Source organism: Lissotriton helveticus, chromosome 4_1 (genome assembly GCF_964261635.1).
Source record: "Lissotriton helveticus chromosome 4_1, aLisHel1.1, whole genome shotgun sequence".
In the NCBI taxonomy this organism is placed as follows: Eukaryota; Metazoa; Chordata; class Amphibia; order Caudata; family Salamandridae; genus Lissotriton; species Lissotriton helveticus.
Genome location: NC_136063.1, coordinates 1,995,438,866 through 1,995,464,496, shown reverse-complemented (window position 1 = coordinate 1,995,464,496; position 25,631 = coordinate 1,995,438,866).

Below are 25,631 nucleotides of genomic sequence, written 5' to 3'. Positions count from 1 at the left end.
ACAAACGGGCACACAGGAAAAGGGGGTTTGCATCAAAGGGCCTGGGACCATGAAAGGAATGAAGGGAAGTGTCGCGCTGGGAACAGGATGGGGTTCCGAGGCAGAGCCGCGGTGAAGAGGGGTTTATGACCCAAGACATGTGAGAGTGGAGGGGGGTTGTCAGCGCGCGGGGGGTTGCCTGCAAGGTCGGGAGAGAGAGAGAGAGAGACGCTGGCTATCGGCGAGGGGCAGGGAGGCCATGGTGTACAAAATGGCTGCCGCTTACGCGCACGAATGGGCCCAAGGAGAGCAAGATGGTGCCGATAATGTTGACATTCTCAATCTAACTTTTAACAGTCCTCCCTTTTCAACATATCTAGCCAACTTGCCTACTCAATGTCAATCTTCATCAAATTCCCAACCTCGGCATCATATAATGCTCCCATGCGTTCGTTTCCAAAGTCCACGGCCTTAGGGCAAATACAGTTTGCACATAATGAACACAGGGGTGGCAGACATTGAATTCCTAAGCATAGGCCACATATTACTACTACAGGAATTAGGATAATGGTGAACAGTCTCCAGCCCCAGTTCTTAACGGTGTTCCAGAACCATCCACCAAGCGACCATTCTTCCTGTTCCTGGTGGACTTCCGAAGAGAGTCTGTGAAGATGTTCGATGGCTTTGTACACTGAGGGCGAGTTGTCCGGTATGTATGTACAGCAGCTGGACCCAATAATGCGGCATGCTCCACCACGGTCCGCAAGAACCACATCTAGGACAAGGCGGTTCTGTAGGGCCACCAAGCGGACCGCTTGGAGTTCGGCGGTGTTGTTGGCAAAGATACCAGCTGTGATATTCATTGTTGTCTCAACTGCCTGAGTCAAATGTCGGATGGCCCGGCTGTTTGCCATCGGGCCCCAAAGAGCAACAAGTCCCTTCATAGCATCGAAGAACTGTGCTCCTGTTGAGTCGGCTTGCTCAATGTCCTTGGCTCGTTTTTGCCTATGATGATTCGCTGGGGCCACATAAGTCGGAGAAAGGACGAAGGAGATGAAACAAGTGCCCCCCCAGCCTTTGGGGAGCCAGGTGTAGGCCTTTGTGCCGCAGACGAAATACATGTTTGGGGACGACACAAAGGAAGGTTGATCCGCAGTGTCCAAAGTTCGGGTAAATCGGCACGCGCTGCGGCCCACCAGCTGTGTCCCATGTCCTTCTATGCACATGTGGCCTGTGACGTTGATGACTGATAGGGCCACAGTCAGAGTGGCAGCCGTTCGTTTCCGCAGGTAGGAGAAGGTGGGTCTGGTTGGATTGTTGAACACCTGCATTTCAATTCGTTCTTTAGCAGGGATGTCCATGTGGATGGAGTCGTTGGAGGTCTGTGGGCAGAAGTGTGTCTTTGTTTTGTATCGCCGGACCCCGTGGGAGAAAGGCGTTACGGTTTTGCTGGAGGTGGCATTGTCCTTATAGCTTTCTTGCAGGAGGATCAGCCAAGCAAGGCAGGAGCCATGAACCGAGAAGGGTGAGGGGATGAAGGGTATCGAGTGTCCAGTGGCGTGGGGTAGCAACCCACAGATCCAACAGTTGGTGGCATTGGTGGCGAGATTGTGCTGGTGAAGGAGCTGTACGAAAGAGTTATTCCAAAACTCCTTTCGCCTCTCTCTGAGTTGGGGAGAGAGCGAAATCAGATAATGTTCCTTCGTGGTGATAGGCTGAGCAGTGGTCAGGAATGTCTCATGAGAAGGTGCATTTTCTTCCACAATCCAGAGGGTGGTCATGAGGAGAAAGCAAAAAAGGATTGCGATGAAGAGTGCAATTGTCTTTGAGCTGTGGAGTCTGTCTGTTCTTGGGTTTCTGTAGTGGGTATTTCCTGTTGTCCCCATCATCTTCTTATTTGGCGCTTCCATCATCTTCTTATCTGGCGCTTCCATCATCTTCATTTTCAAGGTGCTCGGTAGTGGGCAGAACCACAGACTTAGTTTAGCCTCTCTCTAGGCAACCCTTGATTGCTTTGGGTCACCGTTTTGAGATTCAACTTAGTTTGTGGTCTACTTAGCCGAAGCTCCCTCCTTTCGACGCAGGAAATACCCTTCTCTGGATGGCACAGTGGGATCAGAGAATTTGGAAAGTTCAAGTGCTTCGGTATCAGGATAGCAGGTTAGTGATGGTCGGTCCTTGTTCAGGAGCTCTTCTTGGTCGCCGATGTTTTCTGCCGTGGCCAGGGTCGGGGAGACCTTCTTACAGTGGTGCGCGTGCAGCCAATGCCTTTTCCCCTCCACACGAAGAGCCGTCCGGGTGGTGATTAACACTTGCCAGGGGCCCGTCCACCGGGGTTCCAAACTTTTCGTCCGCTGAAAGTTTCGGATCAGCACGAAATCCCCGGGTTGGATGGCGTGACCCGGACCCCTGGAAGCATCGGGGATGGCCTGCTGCACCTGCTGATGAATGACAGACAGGGTTTCAGTCAATTTATACAGATAATCAGACATTAGGACGTCCGGGACGTCATGAAAGGAAGTTGGCTTTGGTGCAGACCAGATACTCATGGGTCGGCCGAAAACAACTTCATAAGGGGTTAAGTGATGTCTGGTGGGGGTGGAACGCATCGATAGCAATGCTAGTGGGAGGGCGTCTGGCCATTTCAGACCCGTGGTAGCTACTATCTTGGCCAGTTTAAGCTTTAGTGTGGCATTGTGTCGCTCAACAAGTCCAGCGGACTGGGGGTGAAAGACTGCATGAAATTTCTGCTTGATGCCCAACCCCTTTAAGATGAACTGGATGACTTCGGCTATGAAGTGGGGGCCATTATCGCTCCATAAAATACGACAAAGGCCGTAACGGGGGAAAAACTCCTTTAACAGTACTTTTGCGGTGGCCATAGCAGTGTTGTCACGGGTTGGGTATGCTTCCACCCATTTGCTAAAGGCGCACACCACGACAAGTACATATTTCAGGCCTTGGCACCTGTCCAGCTGGATGTAGTCCATTTGCAGGACCTCAAATGGGTGGTTTGGGACCCCAAATCCTCCCCGGGGCACTACAGTTCCTTTCCCGGGGTTGTGTTGCAGGCATATCAAGCATTGTTGGACCAGACGTTTGGCGGAATCTGTGATTTTATCATTGTGCCAAACTCTGGAAACAAGTTCAATCATGGGGGCTGATCCTATGTGGGCAGGGGAGTGTGTTATAGCCAGTATGGGAATCAGGTATGAATCAGGTAGCAACCATTTGTTTGTGTCTCTTGTCCGTCAGCAGCCTTCATCGTCTTTTAATCCCACCCGTGCCCATTCAGTCAACTCGTGTTGTGTGCTAGCCGTTTGAATGTCCCTAATAGTGTCTCTAGCGTCAGTCCATTTTTCTGCTTGTGACCTGGTCACGTACATATGTGTTGTCGTCCTATTTTCAGCTGTCGTTCGGGCAGTGATGTCGGCTAGCGCATTTCCCTGCCCAATGATGTCTGTCACCTTTTTGTGCGCCTGGCATTTGACGACTGCAAGCTTGTTGGGGAGAAGGACGGCCTCGATCAAGGCGGAGACTAGATCCCCGTGCAAAATGGGGGTGCCGTGCGAGGTCAAGAATCCCCTTTCCCTCCAAAGGAGCCAAAATGGTGAACCACCCCAAAGGCATACTGGCTGTCGGTGTAAATGTTCGCTGTAGTTCCTGTTGCCAGGATGCAGGCTCGGGTCAGGGCAATCAGTTCCGCCGCCTGGGCAGATCGTTGCGTGATACGGGCTGTCTCAACTACAGTTCGGGCCGTGGTGACTGCATAGGCAGCGGAAGTGGTGCAATCGGGGAGTTTGATGCAAGAACCGTCCACCCACAGCTCTCCGTCAGGGTCAGGGAAAGCCGTGTCTCTAAGGTCAACCCTACTTCTAGTCTGTTCGTCCGTAAGAGTCACGCAGTCATGTACAGGGTGCACGTTGGGATCGTTCTCTGGCAAGGGTAACAGAGTTGCCGGGTTCAGTGTGGTGCATCTTTTCAGGGCGATATGGGGTGCAAGCAAAGTCAGTTCGTATCCAGTCAGTCGTGCACTCGTCAGATGTTGCGTCTTGGTTTGGTTCAGGAGGGTATCGACTGCATGGGGTACCAGTACCGTGAGGGAATTCGAGAGTACGATCCCCTCACTCTGTCGGATAGAGATCGCAGCAGCAGCTACGGCTCGAAGGCAGGCAGGCAAGGCTCTGGCTACAGGGTCAAGAGTGGCAGAGAAGTAAGCGCACGGTCGTTGCTTAGGGCCAATGGCCTGGGTCAGGACACATAAAGCGCACCCCTCCCTTTCGTGAGTGTAAAGGGAGAAGGGCTTTTTGCAATCAGGGGTACCTAGGACGGGGGCTGAACAAAGGGCATCTCGTAGTTCCGTGAAGGAGGTTTGACACTCAGGGGTCCAAGGGAGTGGGAAAGGGACGTCTTTACCTAGCAGAGAAAGCAGTGGTTTCACAACGAGGCTAAAGTTTGGTAACCACTGTCGGCAAAAGGAGGTGAGGCCTAATAGGGAGCGAACCTGCTTCTGGGTCTTAGGGACAGGAGTATCTAGAATGGTTTGGATTCGATCAGGAGTGAGTTTTCTTCCTTCTTTGGACAAAAGGTGGCCTAGGTAAGTGACCTGGGGTTGGCAGAATTGCAACTTCTTCTTGGAGACCTTGTGGCCATTTTCCGCAAGGAAGTGCAGGAGTTGAATGGTGGCTGTGACTGCTAATGGAGTGGTGTCGGCCGCTAAGAGGATGTCATCGACATATTGCACTAACACCACTCCGTCGGGTAACTGTACTTGATCTAGTTGTCTCTTGAGGGCCTGGCTGTAGATGCTAGGGCTTTCTGTGTAGCCCTGGGGTGCTCGGCAGAACCTATATGAGCGGTTATTTAGGGTGAAGCCGAAGAGGTATCGGCTGCCTGGGTGGATGGGGATGGAAAAGAATGCATTTTTGAGGTCAATGACAGTGAAGGTGGTGGCAGTAGAAGGAATCAAAGTCAGGATGGTGGTGATGTCCGAGACCACAGGGTACTGGGGTACCACCACTTTGTTGATCTCTCGAAGGTCAATGATAAAACGGTATGCTTTCTCATCTCCCTCTCCCTGTTTCTTGATGATGGGCAAGATAGGGCTGTTGCAAACGTTGCTAACTACTTCCTCCACCACTGCGGCGTCGACTAGCGACTGAATAATTTTTACCAATGCCTTCTCGCCCTTGGGCGATATCCGATATTGTGGAAGTTTTGGGAGAGTTGCGTCTGGTCGGACAGTAATGTGCACTGGGTCGATCAACATGCGCCCTACGTCCGAATCCGTCTTGGCCCATAGATATGGAGGCAGAGTGTCAAGTAGGGATGTGTCAGTGTCGGTGATGGAAAACATGCGTCGGGAGGGCAATGTCTAAGCAGGACAGGGTTGTCGTAAAGAAAAACTCGAACTCCGTCTTGAGAACATCTAATCGTCGCTCGGAAGTGTTTCAATAGGTCAAGTCCCATAATGGCGTCAGGGCTATTGGAGGAAAGCAAAAACGTGGTGTCAGTGGTGTTGTTTTCTACGTCAAAGAGGATCGGGGCGGACAAAGGGTTAGTGGAGGGCGTTCCATCGAAACCTGTCGATGTTATAAGTGAGCCAGACAAGGGTGCCCCCGGAATCAGTCGTTTAGATAACGCACTACGTGTTGCGCCAGTGTCTACCAGAAATGGAGACTTGGTACCCAGGACCTTAGCAGTGACGTAAGGGCCTTGCTGGTCAACATAGAGCTCGACTGGATCCCTCCCTTGCCCTTGGCAGTCCTATGCAAAGTTGTGGGTGTCATCATAGTCAGATTGCTGGTATTGGTTCTGCCTGGGTCGATCAAATGTATTTGGTCTACCTGATCTGTCGTTAGTCGTGTCATTTGGGGGCCCTCGCTGTTGTCCCTTATTTCTCGGCCCATTTGCTATGTCCTTGGGGTCTTTGTTTCTGACCATGTCCAGAAGAACTGGGCACTGGGATTTCCAATGGCCAGTCCCTTTACAGAAAGCACACTGGTCCTCTCTAATGTCCGTACGTCCACTGTGGGGAGTCGAAGTACGGTCTTGGGACTTAGGGGCGTTCGTCTGATAGTTTCCCCGGTATTGGTCTCGTCCTATAGTCACCCCTTGCAGCTGGGCTATCATCACCCTCTCTTTCAAATCCTTCTTCTTTCTCTCGGTTGCCCTATCGTTTTCATTTTTCTGATGTTCATAATATTGGGCCATCTGGAGGATAGCCGTAGGTTTGGAGGCTGCCCAACTACTCTCGCTAGCCTGCAGTTTCTGGGAGACCTCGGATGACAGACCCTTAACATAATTCTGGACAAACAGATGGTGTCCGGTTGCGGTGGTCATGTCCTGGCCGCTGTAATCGGAGAACACCGTTTCGAACTGGGAGAAGTATTCCGATGCATCCTCCTGGGGTTTCTGGCGACAGGCCGTTACTATCGACCAGTCCACTTTCTTTTCTGGAATCAGGGTTTTTAATTTCTGTACGATTTTATCCGGGAGGTCTAAAATGGATTTCAAAGGCTTTTGTCCCGGTCCCCGTTGTTTGTCAATTTCCTCGAGTTGTGTCCAGGTATGTCCGAGCAGCTCAAGGTGGTCGACTTTCCGGATTTGCTTCCACACATCAGCTGGTAGACATAACCCAAAAAACAAGTCGATGTCAGCCAGGGTCATAATCGTTGAACCTAGGGCTGTACCCAATTCAGTATAGAAGGCAGTGGGGTTTTTACGTAGGTCAGGCAGAGATTTTCGGAATGTCAGAATCTCTTGTCGGTCCCATGGCTGGTAGACCCAGTTGTACACTACTCTTCCTTTTGCATCTTGGTGGTTTGCATCATCGTGAGTCCCTGCACCTCGTGGAGGAACCCAGTAAGGGGCAGCCTCTCGTATTGGCATCATGGTGCTAGGTTGCTCAGTTTGTGGTTCGGTCGCCACGGATGTCGTGGGTTTAGTTCCCGATTCTCGTTCAGTGAGGTGGCGGAAAACCTCAAGCGTGCGCGTAAGGAGGTCCGTCACATCACACTCGCCCTCATCCCCGATATCGACCTTCCGGTACAGAGTCGTTAGGCTCTCGGGACCTTGGTCTCGATATCGGTCCTCGTATGCGTTCAAGACATGGTAACACAGTCGTACAGTAAAGTGTCGTCTGTGACTCCCTGTATATGATTTAAACATATCCGTGATGTACTCTTCGCCTTCCTTCCTTTCTACCAGTGTCCTTGCTATCTTATCGATCCCTGTTCGCTCATCTTTCCTTAGTCTGTTTATTCTTGCGGAACCGGCCCCTCGGGTCTCATGGTCGCCCAACGTTGTTGTTTGCGGAGTATTTGGTACAAGGGGTTCGGCCGGCACAGAGACCATGGGGGCCGAAGCTGTGGCACTACCCTCATTTGCACCTGGGGGTGGTGGGTGTTGTGCTAAGGGTTGGGAAGGGGCATATGGAGGGGGCATGTAGATGGCCGGAGGGCCTAACAGCAGATCATCGCTCGCTCGTTTTTGTCTCGAGGATAAATCAGGGTAGAGCATGGAGGGCGTTCTAACCGGGCACTGGCTTGATGTTTCCATTTCTAGTTTCTGTTTGGCTTTCTCTCTTTCCTTTATCTCTCCTTCTAGCTTCTGAGCAGCTAGGTGGGCTGCTTTTCGCAGCTCTTTTTCCAACCTACTCTCAATTTTCCTTTTATGTTGTTCAGTTTCTTTGCGCCACATGCCGAAACTATCAAGCATAGTGGGCGTTGTCTTATTTTTACCTATGGCTGTTTCTAGCGCGTTTATTTTGTCATCATCGAAGGATCCTATCAGTGGCCACTGACTTTCTCCATTCTTTTTCGTATATTTATGCCACAGTTTGTTATAGGCTATAGCGATCAATCCATGCTTCATGAACATGTCCTTATTAGGGGTGCCTTCCGGTGGAGCCGGATGGTTCATCTCTAATAAGCGGTCCGGGCTAAACAGGCTACCGATCAGTGGGGAGAAGACAGACATGACGGCTCGCAACGAGGGACAAAAAGTCAGCACTGCCTATCTTATCACTGCGCGCAAAGACTGGACAGAATATTTCTATTCTACGTTGTTTGCAGGCAGTGAATACCTCATGAACCAATATCAAAAAAATAAAAAAAAACAATTCAGTGGGGAGAATAAGTAGGCTCGCAAAGGTCTGCGTTACCTACCCTTTCACTATCTGTAAAAAGGGGGGGGGAGAGGGGCTCTTTCCTGTTTGCAGACAGAGAATCTCCAGAAAACAGTCTGTGAACAATAGTTCAGTTTCAAGTAATTAATCAGTGGGGGAGAAAGATAGACACGACAGTTGCATTACCTATCCTCCACTGTTTGCAAAGGGAGAGCCTGTTGTTTCTCCGTTTGCAGACAGAGGATCTCCAAATAAATTAACAAAGAGTAATACTAGTATTTTCTGGACAATTCAAATAACCATTTCGCAATTCGTCGTGTTCACACGACCTTACCCGGACCGCATGGACAGTTTCTTGTCTTCCGAATCCAGCGCCCGATCGTCCTCTTTTCCTTGTATTCCTTGCGGCACTCCTGATGGTTCCCAGTCAGGACCGTAGATCACTCGAGAGAGGTCTGTTCGGAACCAGTGAAGTTCGGATGATCGGCTGTCAGACGAGGGTCTATCGGACAGGCGCGCTCCCGATCGTTGCAGTCGTTCACTCTGTCGTCAGGACCTCTCCCACTGGATCCATGAGTCACTGATGGGCCCCACGTTTGGGACGCCAATTGTTAAAGGTCAGGCTACCAACCAGATTAAAAGATCCTTAAGTATTGCCCGGCGGTGTCGCCTCCTAAACCCACAAGATATTAATCAATGAAGAGGCAGGCGCTGGAGACTGGAAGGCAGGAAACAAGGGTTTTTATTCAGAATCTCTCCGGAGGAGAACACGTCAGTTCGGACAGCAAGTATCGTCACGAGGTGCTCTACCCGCATCTCTGAGGCCTGGCCTCTTATACACAGGTTTATTGCTTTATTACATACAACACATTCTTGGTAATGCTTTGATGTACGGAAAGGATATCCTCCGAATCTCCCCTTCAGGCCCGTTCCCACACACAGTTACAGTTGAAGTCCCCACCCCGGTCACAACAGGTGATGATTATCGCGCAGCGGGACATTCCGCCGATTCACGGAATGTGGGGGGTTTGATCGGATCTCATAGGGTGGGGGCTTTGATCAACTCGAGGGTCCTTTAATGAGGGAAGCTTCCTACTGTACGGGGGGGGGGCAATAAACAGTACCCGCAGAGCTTAGGTGGTGGCCTGGGAACGAGGAAGACAAACGGGCACACAGGAAAAGGGGGTTTGCATCAAAGGGCCTGGGACCATGAAAGGAATGAAGGGAAGTGTCGCGCTGGGAACAGGATGGGGTTCCGAGGCAGAGCCGCGCTGAAGAGGGGTTTATGACCCAAGACATGTGAGAGTGGAGGGGGGTTGTCAGCGCGCGGGGGGTTGCCTGCGAGGTCGGGAGAGAGAGAGAGAGAGACGCTGGCTATCGGCGAGGGGCAGGGAGGCCATGGTGTACAAAATGGCTGCCGCTTACGCGCACGAATGGGCCCAAGGAGAGCAAGATGGTGCCGATAATGTTGACATTCTCAATCTAACTTTTAACATAACTTTGGCGTCGGTGGACGAATCTTCGCGAAATTCTCAAAGAAGATGGCCCTCTCTGCTCCGCTCCTTACCTGAAAGTATTGGGGGGATTCGTCAAGTGGGGGCTGAGAAAAAAGGGGGGTCCAAAAACGTGTTTTCCCCATGTTATTTTCCGTAGGACCTTCAGACACGGCTACAGCCCGAACGGCTGAACGGAATTACAAGAAATTTGGCAAAATGGTAGAGTCTGATTCGCAGATCACACTTTTGCTCAAATGGTGTAAATCCCTCCAGTAGTTCCTGAAAAAATCATATCTATAAGCGTGCACGGTGCGCGCAGCCGTGCGCGCACGGTGCGCGAATTGGGTGTGCGCGAGCGGAATTCTGATTTGCTGTTAGACGTCTGTCAACATTCCAATTGGTCGAAATCAGGAAGGGTTGGCTGCCATTTTGTGTCTGAGACAGAAGAGAGTGGAAAACAAACATGGAAACCGTGAAAAGGGGGCAGGGTAGAGACTCCCTGACCCCCTAGGTCTTCTCAGGGGGTCCCTGAAGTAACTCTGAAGGCCATAAACAAATTATTTTATTTTTTTTAAATCGCGAGGTGCGCGCACCTTGCACACATCCTCGAGGCAGAAGAGAGTCAAAATCAAAAGTGGAGAACGTGAAAAGGGGGCAGGGTAGAGACTCCCTGACCCCCTAGGTCTTCTCAGGGGGTCCCTGAAGGACCCCAAAGGTAAAAAAACATTTAAAAAAAATCTAAATCGGGAGGTGCGCACACGTTGCACGCACCCTCGAGGCAAAAATTTGCGAGGTGCGCGCACGTCAGAAAAAATTACCAAAAAAAAAACAGGTAAGTAACAAGTTTGAGTGTTTAGATGCTGGTTGGCTCTAAAAAGAGCCGTTGTGTTCATTGAGTGTTTTTTGTACCTACAAGTACTGATGCAGAGTCTAAAATTCAAGAGGAAGACTCTGTTTCCCTCATCTGTGAAATGTACACCGTCTCCTCTATAAATGCCTTGCATGTTGTAACGCAAGTTGTTGTGGTATATAGAACCCATACCATAGTCTCTGAGGAAAGCAGAAACAGACTTATTCACATGTTTCCTTGCTTTCTCAATCTGTGGACAATATTGGTTGGACCAGTTCCATTTTTGCCTTTGGCATATATTAGAATATACAAAGGCAGTTTGTGGAAAAAGTGATATCAATAGGGCAAAGGTGTCCTTTAAAAGCATTACCAGACCTACCCCAGTCAAAGTGCCTAGGTCATTGCCACCACAGTGCACAATTATGAGGTCATGCTGTGGGAGATGCAAAAAGGATTTTACCAATGGCATCAATTGGTGACATCTAAATCCTCTCTGGCCAATCCAAATAATATCCACATTTGGTAAGTCAAGGTTGAGAAATCATCTATTTGCTGCATACCTTTCACTCCAGAATATATAGCTGTGTCCTACAATCCACACTCTAATCATTTTGAAAGGAGATCTGGTTGTACTCAGATGGGCTCTGGAAATGAAATGGCAGTTTGAAAAGTAGGAGTTTAGAAAAAAATGTGGATGAGATTCAGTGAACTTGAAAAAGAATAAATGATTGGTGGTTTCTGTAAATTCAACATTGAAAACTAGGGTGCATGCTACTGTTTTTTTAAGGAGAAATGCTAATGGTTGAGAGAAAGTGATTGAAAGGAACATTGCCCAGGATTCACTGCTGTTTTGTAAAGTCAAACACCCTTGCTGGTTAGTTTTGCAGATGAACTTTTCACCTGTGTGATCAGTTAGGTGTCTATGGAGTGTTACCATGGTAACAGACAGACAGAGCAGTGGGGGTAGGTTGAATTTTATGAGAGATCGAAAGTGTTTCAATGTACAACCCATTAAAATGTTAGTTTTGTTTTGAATTTCTGTGGGAAGATATTTGATTGGTTATCTTCAAGATTAGAGTGTAAAATGAGAGGGAAGCTATGCCATTTTCAAATTTCAAATTTCAAAAACTTTATTTCGGTTTTTTCTAAACCATAAAAGTACATAATATAAGAACATCCCATTAAAAAATCATCATCACAGCAAAAAGATTATGAGTAATTGACTAAAGCCTATATCATGGGTGGGGGAGAGATTTACACAGTCCATCAATAATTTCTAAAAACGCTAAAAGGAAATAAAAAATTTAAAATATTTACATCGGATAATTAATAAGCGGGGGTATGTCAAGTTTTTAATTCATACATTCCTATTATAGTTAAAAACTGTTGCTATTCAGAGAATTGGAAAAACAGAGAATTTGCCATTTTGTGCTTGCTGTCACAGGTGCAGAGTTCAGAGATTCTGCCTAAGAAAATCTGCTGTGTGATTGACACTGTTCTAAAACTACAAAAGCATTTTTAAAGGTGAGTTGTTAATTTGTAAGGGGGGCAATATTGTGCAGTTTAAGTTAAATTGAAAAATGTATTCTAATGTGGAAGCAGGAGTTTATTTGAACAGAGTCTAAATTTGAATTTGGCGGCTTTGGGAAAAAATATTGTGAAAGGAGTATTTGGTATGTTGATGTGTTTGAAGAGATATTTTCTGCAGTACAGTGCTGTTGTTAAAAATGATGTAAGAGCCTCTTTCACTGTAGTAATCATTTTGCTGAATTGCAAAATATGGCAAAAGATGTAGTCATGGAGTAAGTCATTCCTTATGACAGTTAGTGCTATACATTTGAAAGCAGCATGAGTGTCAGGCCTGTGATTTCCCAAATAGTCTCCATGCTGTGTGATAAAGATCCTGGGTGTGCTGTAGAAATTCCATACCAACTTTTTCAGTAGCATGTACAAATTATTTCAGTGAATTCTCATTTCTACATTCTTAGTCCCATCTTGAGCCCCTGCATTGCCTGTACACCACTGCACTGTCCAAAAATGTGAAACAGCACTCCTAGCTAGACTGTTTTTTCACCGTAGTAATCATTTTGCTGAATTGCAAGGCATACTGTCATGTGTCTAAGATCGCAGTGTGAGTCAGCCTTCATTGCAGAAATGTGTGGCAGAACAATTTGCTTTGCTGATGTGTTTTAAAATATGGCAAAAGATGTAGTCATGGAGTAACTTATTCCTTATGACAGTTAGTGCTATAAATTGGAAAGCAGCATGAGTGTCAGGCCTCTGAAATCCCAAATAGTCTCCATGCTGTGTGATAAAGTTCCTCGGTGTGCTGTACAAATTGCATACCAACTTTTTCAGTAGCATGTAAAAATTATTTCAGTGAATTCTCATTTCTACAGTCTTAGTCCCTCCTTGAGCCCCTGCATTGCCTGTACACTACCGCACAGGAAACAACTTTTACAACGCAACTTTTACAATGCTCTGCCATTACAATGCAAATTTTACAACGCAACATCCATTTCATAACATGCCATTACCACGCAACCATTACAATGCTTGACACTACAACGCATACCATTACAATGCATGTTATTACAACGCAGTCATTACAATGCATACCATGCTGTTTTAGAGTTGTAATGGATGTTGCGTTGTAAAATATACGTTGTAAAAGTGTGCTTTGTAAAAGTATGCGTTGTAACGTCATACAACACGACTGCACTGTCCTAAAATATGAAACAACACTCTGAGCAAGACTGTCTTTCACTGTAGTAATCATTTTACAGAATTGCAAGGCATACTGCCATGTGTCTAAGATCAAAGTGTGAGTGAGAATTCATTTCAGAAAAAAAGTGGCAGAATAATTTGCTTAGTTGATGTGTTTTAAAATATGGTAAAACATGTAGTCATGGAGTGTGTCAGGCCTTAGGATATTTAGTGCTAGATAGTCCAAAGTAGCCTGTGTGCCAGGCCTCTGAATTCTAAAATAGTCTCTATGCTGTGTAATAAAGATCCTGGGTGTGCTGTAGAAACTGCATACCAAATCTCTCTGTAGCATGTAGAAATTATTTTAGTGAATTCTCATTTCTTCATTCTTAGGGGCACATTAGGATGACGGGTGGACTTTGTCCGCCCGCCATCCTGTCGGATATCTGGACCGCCCGCCATTAGGGCGGGGGTCCCGTTGTTGGGATTAGGATGTGCCCGCCACAGTGGCGGGCACATCCTGCATTTATAGCATTGTGGTGGGCGGTGCTCTCAGCACCGCCCGCCACAATGCTATAAATGCATTGTAGCATTTGCATATACAAAGCGGCAGGCACCGCACGGTGCCTGCCACTATGTACATGCAAATGAAGGGGGGTACCACATGTGCACCCCCCCATCACCTTCACTCTGGGGTCCCATAGGTGGCCCCCAGAGTGAAGACCGCATGCCTTTCCGTGGTGGTCTTTCCGTCCGCTGTGGTCCCCCCCGCCATCCTGATATGGCGGGGGGAATTCTAAGGACGATGTCGGGCCCGACATCGTAATGGGCCCCTTAGTCTCACCTTGAGCCCCAATACTGCCTGAACACCACTGCACGGGAAAGAACCTTTACAACGCAACTTTTACAACGTAACATCCATTACATAGCATGCCATTACAACGCAACCATTACAACGCATGACACTACACTGCATATCATTACAATGCATGTCATTATAATGTAGTTATTACAACGCATACCATTACAATGCATAACATTACCATCCAACACTTACCATTCTAATGGTAATGAAATTTCCTCAATTTTATTACACAGTATGGAGACTATTTTGGAATTCAGAGACCTGGCACACATACTGCTTTGAATTTTCTAGCACTAAATATCCTAAGGCCTACCACACTCCATGACTACATGTTTTGGCATATTTTAAAACACATCATGTAAGCACATTTTTTTGCCACATTTTTTTTAAATGAACTCTAACTCACACTGTGATCTTAGACACATGACAGTATGCCTTGTAATTCCGTAAAATGATTACTACAGTAAAAGAGAGTCTTGCTGAGAGTGCTGTTTAACATTTTAGGACAGTGCAGTGGGGTTGTATGACGTTACAACGCATACTTTTACAACGCACACCTTTACAACGTATTTTTACAACGCAACATCGATTACAACTCTAAAACAGCACTCCCAGCAAGACTCTCTTTCACTGTAGTAATCATTTTACTGAATTGCAAGGCATACTGTCATGTGTCTAAGATCACAGTGTGAGTCAATGTTTATTTCTGAAAAATGTGGCAGAATAATGTGCTTAGTTGATGTCTTTAAAAATATGGGTATACATGTACTCATGAAATTGTTAAAACTAGTTTTGTATTATCTATTAGTAAAAATAATAAACTGAAGTGTTTATATTTTTCTGCTAGGTACAGCAACATTATAAAATATATTATGGATCAAAATCAGAAGAACATTGAAGTCACTTTTGAAATTTCTAACACTCTGATAGAGGACTTAAATGTACCTTTTGTGGACGGCAGCAATGAAGAACAACCTATTGGTGCAGGAGATATAACCTGTGATTTTTTTGAATAAAGTTTGGACAATGAATTCATGGATGCATTAGATGATGTTGAGTTTAATGTGTCAAGTTCAGAAGTAGATGAAGATCTTACTGAAATTCCTGATGACATCATGCTTGATGCTCTATTACAATATGAAATGTCACAAGAATAAATTTATGATTAAAAATTAAAAATTATTTGAGAGAGTCTTCGTGTACAATTGTAATTTTTGAACTAGTACCCAAGTTATTGTGGTATAAACTGAGTCTTACAGCATAGTTTTTCTTTCCAGGTGTATATTGTTTGACTTTTAGCAAAGTCTCTGTGATTGTTGATTTCCAATTGTACAGAGGTATTCAAGAGAATGTCTGTTTGTATGTACTGTGGTAAAAAATGAGACTATTTGTGATCTTAGACACATGACAGTATGTCTTGCAATTTAGTAAAATGATTATTACAGTGAAAGAGAGTCTTGCTGGGAGTGCTGTTTCAGGGTTTAGGACAGTGCAGTTCAGGCACTAAAAGGGGTCAAAGTGAGACTGAGAATATAGAAATGAGAATTCACTAAAATGATTACTACATGCTACAGAAACATTTGCTATGCAATTTCTACAGCACACCCAGGATCTTTATTACACAGCATGGAGACTATTTGGGAATTCAAAGGCCTGACACACATGCTGCTTTGGACTTTATAGCACTAACTGTCCTAAGGAATGACTTACTCCATGACTTCATCTTTTGCCATCTTTTAAAACTCATCAACTAAGCAAATTATTCTACCACATGTTTCTTAAATAAATTCTGACTCACACTGTGATCTTACACACATGACAGTATGCCTTGCAATTTAGTAAAATGATTACTATAATGAAAGGGATTCTTGTAGGTAGTGCTGTTTCAGGGTTTAGGACAGTGCAGTGGTGTTCAGGCATTGTTCTAAATTCAGAATTATCAGTCCCACCTTGAACCTTTACAGTGTTTGAACATCACTGCACTGTCCTAAACCCTGAAATACCATCCCTACCAAAACCTGCTAAACTCTTTCAACACTACTGCACTGCTGTAAACCCTGAAACATAATTTACAGCAAATGCCCCTATAATGTTCAAACACTGCTGCACTGTCCTAAACCCTGAAACAGCACTCCCTGCATGATCTCCTACACTGCCCGAAGTCTGCTGCTGTGCCTTAAAATTACTTATGGAGTGAACCAGACTTAACAACATATAGTGCTTCTAATTGCTATGTAGTATGCTAGTAGTGGTCTACAATTGTAAATAAAATAATTAAATATGTTTTTTTTTCTTCACAACAGATTTTAATTTCCTACAGAAAGAAAAAAGAAAATGCCGTCTAAAACTGAGAGAAGAAAGAAATATAAGCAGCTTACATTTCCAAGAAAAAAGAGCAATGTCTGGAAAAAACAAAGAAAGCGCCTGGTAAGTCAACAAAGGATTTTATAAGGAAAATAACACAATTAAAAAAAACTGTGGACAATCAGGAAAAAAAATATCTGTAACTACCAAGAAAAGCCAGAAAAAAACAAAAAATGATGGAAATATAAGTGGGAAAGATAGACGAAAAAATCAGTTTGTTGAGATTTGGAAGCGAATGTTTTATAATAGAGTTGTTGGAAATTGATTTAAAAATGTAAAGAATTGTAGAAGAAAAACAGCTTTTTAGAAGAAGAAAGAACATATTCAGTCAATTGTGGAGAAAGCTTTAGAATAAAAAAAAAACTGATTGTTTTAGTAATCAGTAGGATTCGAACACTAGATAAGCCAATCAATGTTATGAAGGTCAAAAGTTAGTGGAAAAGACTAATTAATAGAACTAATTTTTGTAATGTTTTTTCTGGAGAATGGAAACATAGTTCAATTTGTGAGCCGTTTTTTAATGAAGAGAGTTACTTTCAGAGTAATTATTTGTTGCATGCAGTTGACACCAGTGGTCGAGCTTACGAGGTTAAGAATGGTAGCCCGATTGAAAAAGAGAAAATTGTCCCTAGAAATGCAGAAGAGGAGTTAGCTGATGAAGTTTTAGGGAGACGTCCTAAGGCTCCAGTGTACACTTGGATTGTATTAGTATATTTATAGTGTACGACAGGATTCAATACATTTTTTTCGCAATTTTTTACGTAAGTATACTAAGAAAAGTGTTAAACAGAAGATTAAGATGTTGCAAGAATTAGACCCCTACAGAGTGAGAGAAAACATGAGTTTCTTTGGCTTGTCTTTCTAAAAAGGTATGTCAGAGTGTTTTTCACCATTTTAGGATGTTAGCAGTGCATCATACTGAAGTGAGGACTTTAGTGAGAAGGTTGTATTATGCAAAAAGTCCAGCACTTAAGATAAAACAGTTAAACAGTGCTCTTTTGCATGGATCTGTGTTAGATGTGATCAACATTTTTGAAGAAATTGAGGTTAGTTACTTTGGTCCTGAAGAAGAAAGTGCAGAAACAGATACATTAATAGAAGGAAATGTGGAAGAAAATGTACAGAATTTTAGTACAGAAAATTTTGAGCAAGAAATTACAAGGTTTAAGGTCATTCCAGGTGAAAGGCCAAACTTTTCTTGTATTTGTTGTAGACAAATTCATTATGAAATTCAGACCAGGTTAGTTGATCCATATTTAAAAAGTGAAAAGGAGAATAATAATGAGTAGAAGGAATTTGCAACTTATTTGTTGGGAGAGAATTGTTTTGATTTGGGTTCTGATCAACGTATTTGAAAATATTGTTATAATAAATTAGATGAGAATAAGATGCCTGCTAGAGCTGTTCATAATAATCTTGAGTTGGTAAATATTCCTTCTGAACTGATGGATTTAAATACTTATGAGTCTATTCTCATTCAATGTGTGCATCCATTTCAGGCTTTTGTTCGCATGGAGCCTGATAGGGAAATTGCCTCCTTCAGATTTACAGAGAGGATTAAAGGGAAGAGTTGTATATTTACCTCTAAATTTAAAGAAAAATACTGAAACAATTGGTGTAGAAAAAGTGGAAGAGGAACCTCTAGTTATTCTAGTTAATGGTGTTCCTACGAAGAGTAAGAAAATCTGGCAAGAATTAGTGGATGTTAGGAAAGTGAAAAAGGCAACGTTGTATTTGGTAAAAAATAATCAATACTATAAAAATGTGGATGTAGGGGAAGAGGAAACAACTGTAGAAGAGGAGAGTGATTTGCCAACTGCAGAAATTGAAAAAGTGGATGTGTCCAGAACTGAAGAAATTTATGAACAATATAGTGTGCATCCACTTCACTCTAAAGAAGTGATGGGAAATACTATTGAGTTATTTCAAATGAAAGAAGCAAAAGGAAGTCCCATTAGTGTATGGGAAGAAAGCTTGGAAGCTCGTTGCTTCCCTTAGTTATTTCCAACAGGCAAAGGTGGACGATATGATGAACGACCTGTGCAGATTCCTGCATCTGAATACCGGACTTCAAGATTATATGCAGAAGATCCAAGGTTTCGCCAGTGTATTCCATATTTGTTTCATCTTCTTTCTGAGAGTGACTTGTCTGGACTTTCTTATGCAGTGAACCATATACTAAAAAGTGGAGTACATTTGTAAAATGTTTCGGGAAAGGACTTTATGGATAAAGTCCAACAGAAAGATACTGTTTTGGAATCTCACCTAATTAATCTCATGGCATGTCAGAGTGGTACTAATGAGTATTGGTACCGTCGTCATGGGGAATTGAAATGTATGCTAAGAAACTTAGGAACTCCTACATGGTTCCTTACTCTAAGCTGTGCAGAGTATGCTTGGTAAGATTTACTTTGATTTCTTCGAGAGGCAAATGCTAACATAGAAAATATAGAATACAAGACACCTGGAGAACTGTGCTCTTTGGATCCAGTTAATGTATGCAGGTATTTCAATCATAGATTCGAAGCTATGATGTCTTTTGTCACAAACAAAAAAAAACCTCCTCTTGGAGAGGTTCTGGATTTCCTTTGGGGAACAGAGTATCAAGCAAGAGGTGCTCCTCACATACATATGCTGCTATTGATCAAAGATGCCCCCAAATTTGGAACAGATTCAGATGACACAGTCATGAGTTTTATTGAACAATATTCTACATGTGCTGTACCCAAAAGTACAGTAGAAAAGAATTTAAGACATCAAGTCTTACGGTTTCAAACACATCGTTGTGGAAAATACTGTCGTCGAAAGTACAAATCTAAGGAAAAGTTCTACACAAAATGTCGATTTGAATTTCCATGTCCAGTATTATCAAAAGGAAGAGTGAACAATTTTATGTCATCTTTGCGACATACTGTCACAAGAAAATCACTGAACAATACCTACAACTTAAAAAGAAGTGAAGAGTCAAAATACATAAATGACTATAACCCAGTCATTTTGTCCATGTGGAATGCTAAAATGGATATTCAATATTTTGCAGACAACTTGATTGCTGTGGCTCGATATGTAACTTCTTACATCACTAAATCTGAAAGGACGGAACTAAAGGAAATGTGGGAAGAAATTCCTCATGAAAAGAGCCTAAATAAGAAATTGTACATCTACAGTTTGAAGATGTTGTCTCATCGAGAAATTGGAGCATATGAATGTTCAGATCGTTCATCATCTACAAGTCTATACTCCAAAACTAGAACAATCATTTGGGTGAGTTTAGGTTTTGCAAGAACACAAAACCGAGTTTTGAAATCTGTACAAGAAAATGAGTATTTAGCAGAGAGAGAACCAGTCAGTACAGATTTTTTGAAGACAAATATGTTGGATACATGCTATCCAAATAGAAGTAATCATCTTGAGAACATTTGTCTCTATAAAGTACTGCAAAGCTATACTTTTAGGAAGAATATTACATAAGATATCAATAAAGGAGTATATGCTGTGATTGGATCTGAAGGATGTTTAGTGAAACAAAGAAAAGGACATTTGATTAATCATCGAAAACTGATTTGCGAAACTGCTGACAAAAGGGAATTTTACTATTTAGCTCTTTTGCAACTCTTTAAGCCATGGCGAACAGAAATGGAACTACTTGTAGATTTTGACAGTTATGAAGATTCATTCAACGCAACTAAAAATACTATAGAATGTCCTGCTTTTACTAATTATCTGAAAATGGTTGAACGACGAAATACAGCAAGAAGCTACAATTGCAGCGAAGATAGCTAGAGACAGTTCTCAAGACAGTCAAAGTTCTCCTTTGTTGAGTCAGGATCCACTAGGAGAACCAATTATTCAAAATGAAGCAGCGACTGCCATGGATGAGGTGGAAACAGCAATGCAACAAGCTCAAGAGAATGTAATAAACTTAGAAGAATTGGAAAAACAACTAAATGTTGAGCAAAAACAAATATACGATCAAGTGACTGAACAGATTGAGCATGGTTTATATCACGAGAAAAAAGAGTGCTCATGTACGTCATTTAAACCTGTCCGACTGTACGTGAGTGGAGAAGCGGGAACTGGAAAAAGTTTCTAATTAAAGCAAATGCAACTTATCTACAGAAAAGAACTGAGTCGTCACTCTCTTGTGTTGTTACTGCTCCAACTGGGTTGATAGCACATAACATTAAAGGAAAATAAATTAGAATACCACAAGCTATCTGGAGAAGCTTGTTGTGAAGTTTCTAGAGTCTTGAAAAAAATGAAACTTCTCATTATTGATGAGGTAAGCATGGTATCAAATTTAATGCTTGCCTTTGTGCATTTAAGAATGCAACAAATCCTTAAAACAGAGTATGATGTGTTATTTGGAGGCAAACACGTCGTAGTTGTTGGAGATCTACTACAACTAACTCCTGTGAAAGGACAGCCAGTATTTAAAACAGTTACACATGAAGACACCAGAAAGTGCCTGGCAAGCATTGGAAATGTAAATATTTGGTCATATTTCGAATATTCAGAACTCATTACAAATATACGACAGCCAAAGGAGGCTGATTATAAAAGTATTCTTTTTTTTATATTTCTTTTATTGAAATGTTTTTATATAAACAGCAAGGCAGAGAAATATATTACACACAGTACCGATTCCAAGACGGGGAAGGAAAAGCAATACAAATAAATCAGCAGTCAATGTAGGAGAGGGGGAGGGGAGGAGGGCAGGGCAAAGTTAAAGCATATACAGTACAGTAAGTGGAATGCGGGGGTTAGGGGGAAAGTGGGACATCTGGGACATCCACAACAGGAGGCATACATATACCTCGACGGTTGCCATTCCAGGGTCCCCACACTCTACATTATTTCCGGGGTTGGCCCCGGGCCAAGTACACAGTCTTCTCCCTGAACATGCACCAGTCCACGTTTTCCTTCCATGCCGCGACCGTAGGCGGCCTCGCACATTTGAGCAATATCTCTCTTAGCAATCATGGCCCCCAGGGTCACCCACTGAGTCTGCGCTACGTTGTGATCCGTAGGTTCCCAAACATTCAGTAGACAGCGTCTAGCCTCCGGCAAGAGGGCAATCCTGGTCACCACATTCATTACCTCATGTACCTTGCTCCAGAAGGTCGCGATCTCACGACATTCCCAGATAATATGGAGGAATGTCCCCACCTGCCCACATCCCCACTTACACAGACCATCCTCAGAAAAACCCATGTGGACCAAACGAGGTCCCGTGACATAAATCCTATGCAAAATCTTAAGTTGAACCAACCGGAGTCAAGCTGGGATTGCGACCTCCTTTGGAGAGGAGATCACAGATTGCCAGTCCTCGTCATCCAGTTCAAGACCGTCACGGGTCCACAAGTCTCGAAGATGCGATAGGAGGTCTGATCTATCATTGATTAGTTTTTTTTATAGACTAGGGAGATGGTGCTATCAGGCACATAGCCATCCAACAATCTATCTTCGAGCGGAGACGATTCGGGAATTACCTCCCCGACCGGGAAAACATACATCAAAGCATGGCGAACCTGGATATAACGGAAGTATTCCGAGTTATTTAAGTCAAACTCCTCCTGCAACGACTCAAATGATCTTACCTGACCCTTGACCCAGAAGTCCCCCACCTTACTAATACCAATGAGGTCACATTTATTGAACCCCTTGGTATTCCACAGTTTGCCAAGTTTATCTGAACTAAATAGCGGGGTCGCCCGAGTCAGACGATCCGTCCATCCCGTCGCGCTAGTTGCGTCCTGCCACAGGCGTACTGCAATCCTCGTAGGTCCTGACAAAGCCTTGACCACCGATTTAGAGTATAGTGCCCTATAATAGTTGCCACCAGGCAGAAGCCACCGATCCATGGCGAAGGCGGGGTTCAATTCAGGACCATACATGCCGTAACTAATCGCTCCCAATTGGGACGCCCAATAGTATCGCTTTGTATCCGGGAGAGCAATACCCCCATCGTACCACTGGAGTGTCAGCTTAGCGAGCGAGATACGAGGTCTACCTTCCCATATCAATTTCCTTTGAAGATCCTCAATTGCCCGAAAATAACTAGCGGGAACAATATCGAAAGTATTCTGAAGAGCATAGAGAAAATGAGGTAAATACATCATTTTGAAAAGGGCAGCACGACCAAGCGGTGAAAGTGGTAGCTTACGCCAACCCGCAACATCTTGCTTCAATCTAGACAAGGGCGGAATGAGATACCGCTCATACCGAACTGCAGGGTCCAATGAAATATGAATACCGAGGTATTTAAACCCCGCTTGCGCAATCTGGATGGGACAGTTGCGTGGGAGAAGAGGGACGGCGCCCAAGAGGACGTATAAATAGGATTTCGTCCAATTAATAATGAGGCCTGAGTTCCTACCAAATGAGTTCAAGACATCGCATAATACTATCAAAGATTTTCGTGGCGAAGTCAGATACAATAAAATATCGTCCGCATAAAGCGAGATACGATCTTCGAATTCAGAGGACCATAGAATACCCTTCATCAAGGGCTCCCACCGGATCCACACCGCGAGGGGCTCGAGGGCCAAAGCAAACAGGAGAGGCGACAAAGAACAGCCTAACCCAGCCAATAAAACCTGGTCCGAACCCAAACTTAGCTAACTTGGCCCATAAGTATGACCATTCCACGGTATCAAAGGCCATCGTGGCATCCAATGACGCCAAGATGGCCGGTTCACGCAACGTCAATGCTCTTGCGAGAACACCATGCGGGCGCCGGAGATTTAGGGCGGTATTCCTATGTGGGATGAAACCGGATTGATCCGGATGTATCAGCTCACCAATAATAGTGATCAATCTATTAGCCAGGACCTTTGCCAAAATCTTAGGTTCGGCGTTCAATAGGGAAATAGGACGATACGACGCACACATGTCTCTGGGCTTCCCCTCCTTGTAAATCACCACAATGGTCGCTAACCGCTGATCACGGGGGAGAGAGCCACACTCCCGAGACTCCAAAAACATATCTCGCAGATAGGGAGCAATGTTATCAGGTTTCAGCTTGTAGAGTTCAATAGGTAGGCCGTTAGGACCCATTGCTTTCCCTAAACGCAGGGAGCATATCGCTAAAGCCACCTCATCAGCTGTTATTGCAGCGTCCATTTGTTCCCTATCAATATCAGAGAGTCGCGGAAAGGATATATCCCGTAACAAGAGATGTGTGTCCTCCTCCGGTCTATCCGAGACAGAGGAGTACACCGCCTGGAAATGATCCGCGAACTGCTGAACGATCTCTTTAAGGTCAGAAACCCGAGAACCAGTAGCCGTCTCAATCACAGGCACCACCCGACTAGCTCTATCCTTCTTGTCCAACCACGCAATTAATTTACCAGCCTTATCCCCCACATCATAAAGGCATCCCTGCTGCTCTCTATTCATGGCCTTAGCTGCGTCAGTGACCAAAGCCCTGTAGTTAAGTTGCTTCAGTCGTAATACGTGCATCGCAGCACGGGTTACCCCCCCCGTTCCAGGTCTAGCTCCAAGTACGCTATCTCTGTCTCAATCTTGACCACTTCCTCTTCCTTCTGTTTCTTAACACTCGCTATTAATGACAGGGCCTGACCCCTAAGGACGGTCTTAAAAGCCTCCCAGAGAGATATGGCTGAGGAAACCGAGCCCTCGTTCTCCGAGAAATATTGGTCAAGGGATTTTACCAAGGCTGTCCGAGTTTTGGGGTCTCGGAGGTACCAGGGGTTGATCGGGGCCACCCGGCCCTCGGTCTCAGAGCCCAGCTCCATCCGCAACCACAAAGGAGAGTGATCGGAAATACCACGGGCCAAATGTTTAACCTTGGTGACGGAGAGGGCCTGCGCCGCAGGAACCAATACATAGTCAATTCTGGAAAGGCTACAGTGCGCACCAGAATGGGAAGTATACTGCTGCTGTGCTGGGTGCAATATTCTCCAACAATCAACCAGACCCAGGGTATCAAGGAAATCAGATAGCCAGTTTTGTGCACTTCTCAGATCCCTGGGTGGGTGCCGATCCATCATACCAGAAGCCACCGCATTAAAGTCACCATCCATGAGCAGGGAGAGCTAGGAGAACCTTCCCCAAGTCCGCAAAAGTAGTCGACTGCAGGCCAGGGGGAACAAACACAGAAACCAGGTAAACAGTCCGACCCTCCCACCTACCCGTGAGAGCAACATAGCGCCCTCTATCGTCGAGGACCGTGGAGTCAATTTCAAGTGGGAGAGAAGTCTTGATCAGGATTCCCACCCCTGTGGAGCCAGAGGAGAACCCGGCATGCGCAGCCAATCGGTATCCCCTCCTGTTCATAGCATGACAGGTATTGCCAAACAAGTGCGTCTCCTGAAGGAGGACTACATCCGGGGAGAGACCCTTCAACAGTTGCAACACGACACTGCGTTTTATCCCATCCCCCAGCCCATTTATATTCCAACTCATCAAGTTCAGCCCTCTACCCCCATCCCGAAACAGAAAGAGGATCCAACCTCGGGCAGAATACAGTACCTCGTTCAAACTAGACATGGATACATTGCCTTGCAAAGAAACACGCACAATCCCCCAAAAAACCCAACCCCCCTGCAACATTCCGTTACAACACCCCCCACGCTGCACCCTGTGTAGTACTAGAAAACCACCCAAACTTGCAGTGTGCCTGTCGCCCCCCCCCATCTAACTAAGCTACAAGAAGAAACATAGAGGAGGAAGTAGAACCGCTACTGACCCCACAACCCCCAGGATGTATATCGAGTCAATTGTCAGGAGTATTGAACCACAGTTCGAGGCCAGCAAGAGACCCCAGGATACATCTGACGGCACCTATTCCTGTTCTGTCGGTCCTCCCTCCGCTCCAGCAGTCTGTTTCTCCGATGTAGGCTGGTTCGATAGAGAGTCAAGCCAGTCTGCCACCACCTCCGGACGATCGAAAAAATAAGTTTGCTCCGCATGTTCAATACCCAACTTGGCCGGAAAAAGCATAGCATATTTGAGGCCCATGTCTCGCAATCGTCTCGTCGCACCCATGAAGCCAAGTCTTTGCCTCTGGACCGATTGGGTGAAGTCCGGGTAGAAGCTGACAGTGGTGTTTTCAAACTTTGTTGGGCCACCCATCCGCGAGGCCTGTAGGACAGCGTCTCTGTCTCAAAAAGTGAGGATTCTGGCTATCATAGGCCGCGGCGGGGCTCCTACCTTCGGTGGGCCACCCGGACCTCTGTGGGCATGCTCGATCGTAAAGAAGTTACTCAGCCCCTTAGG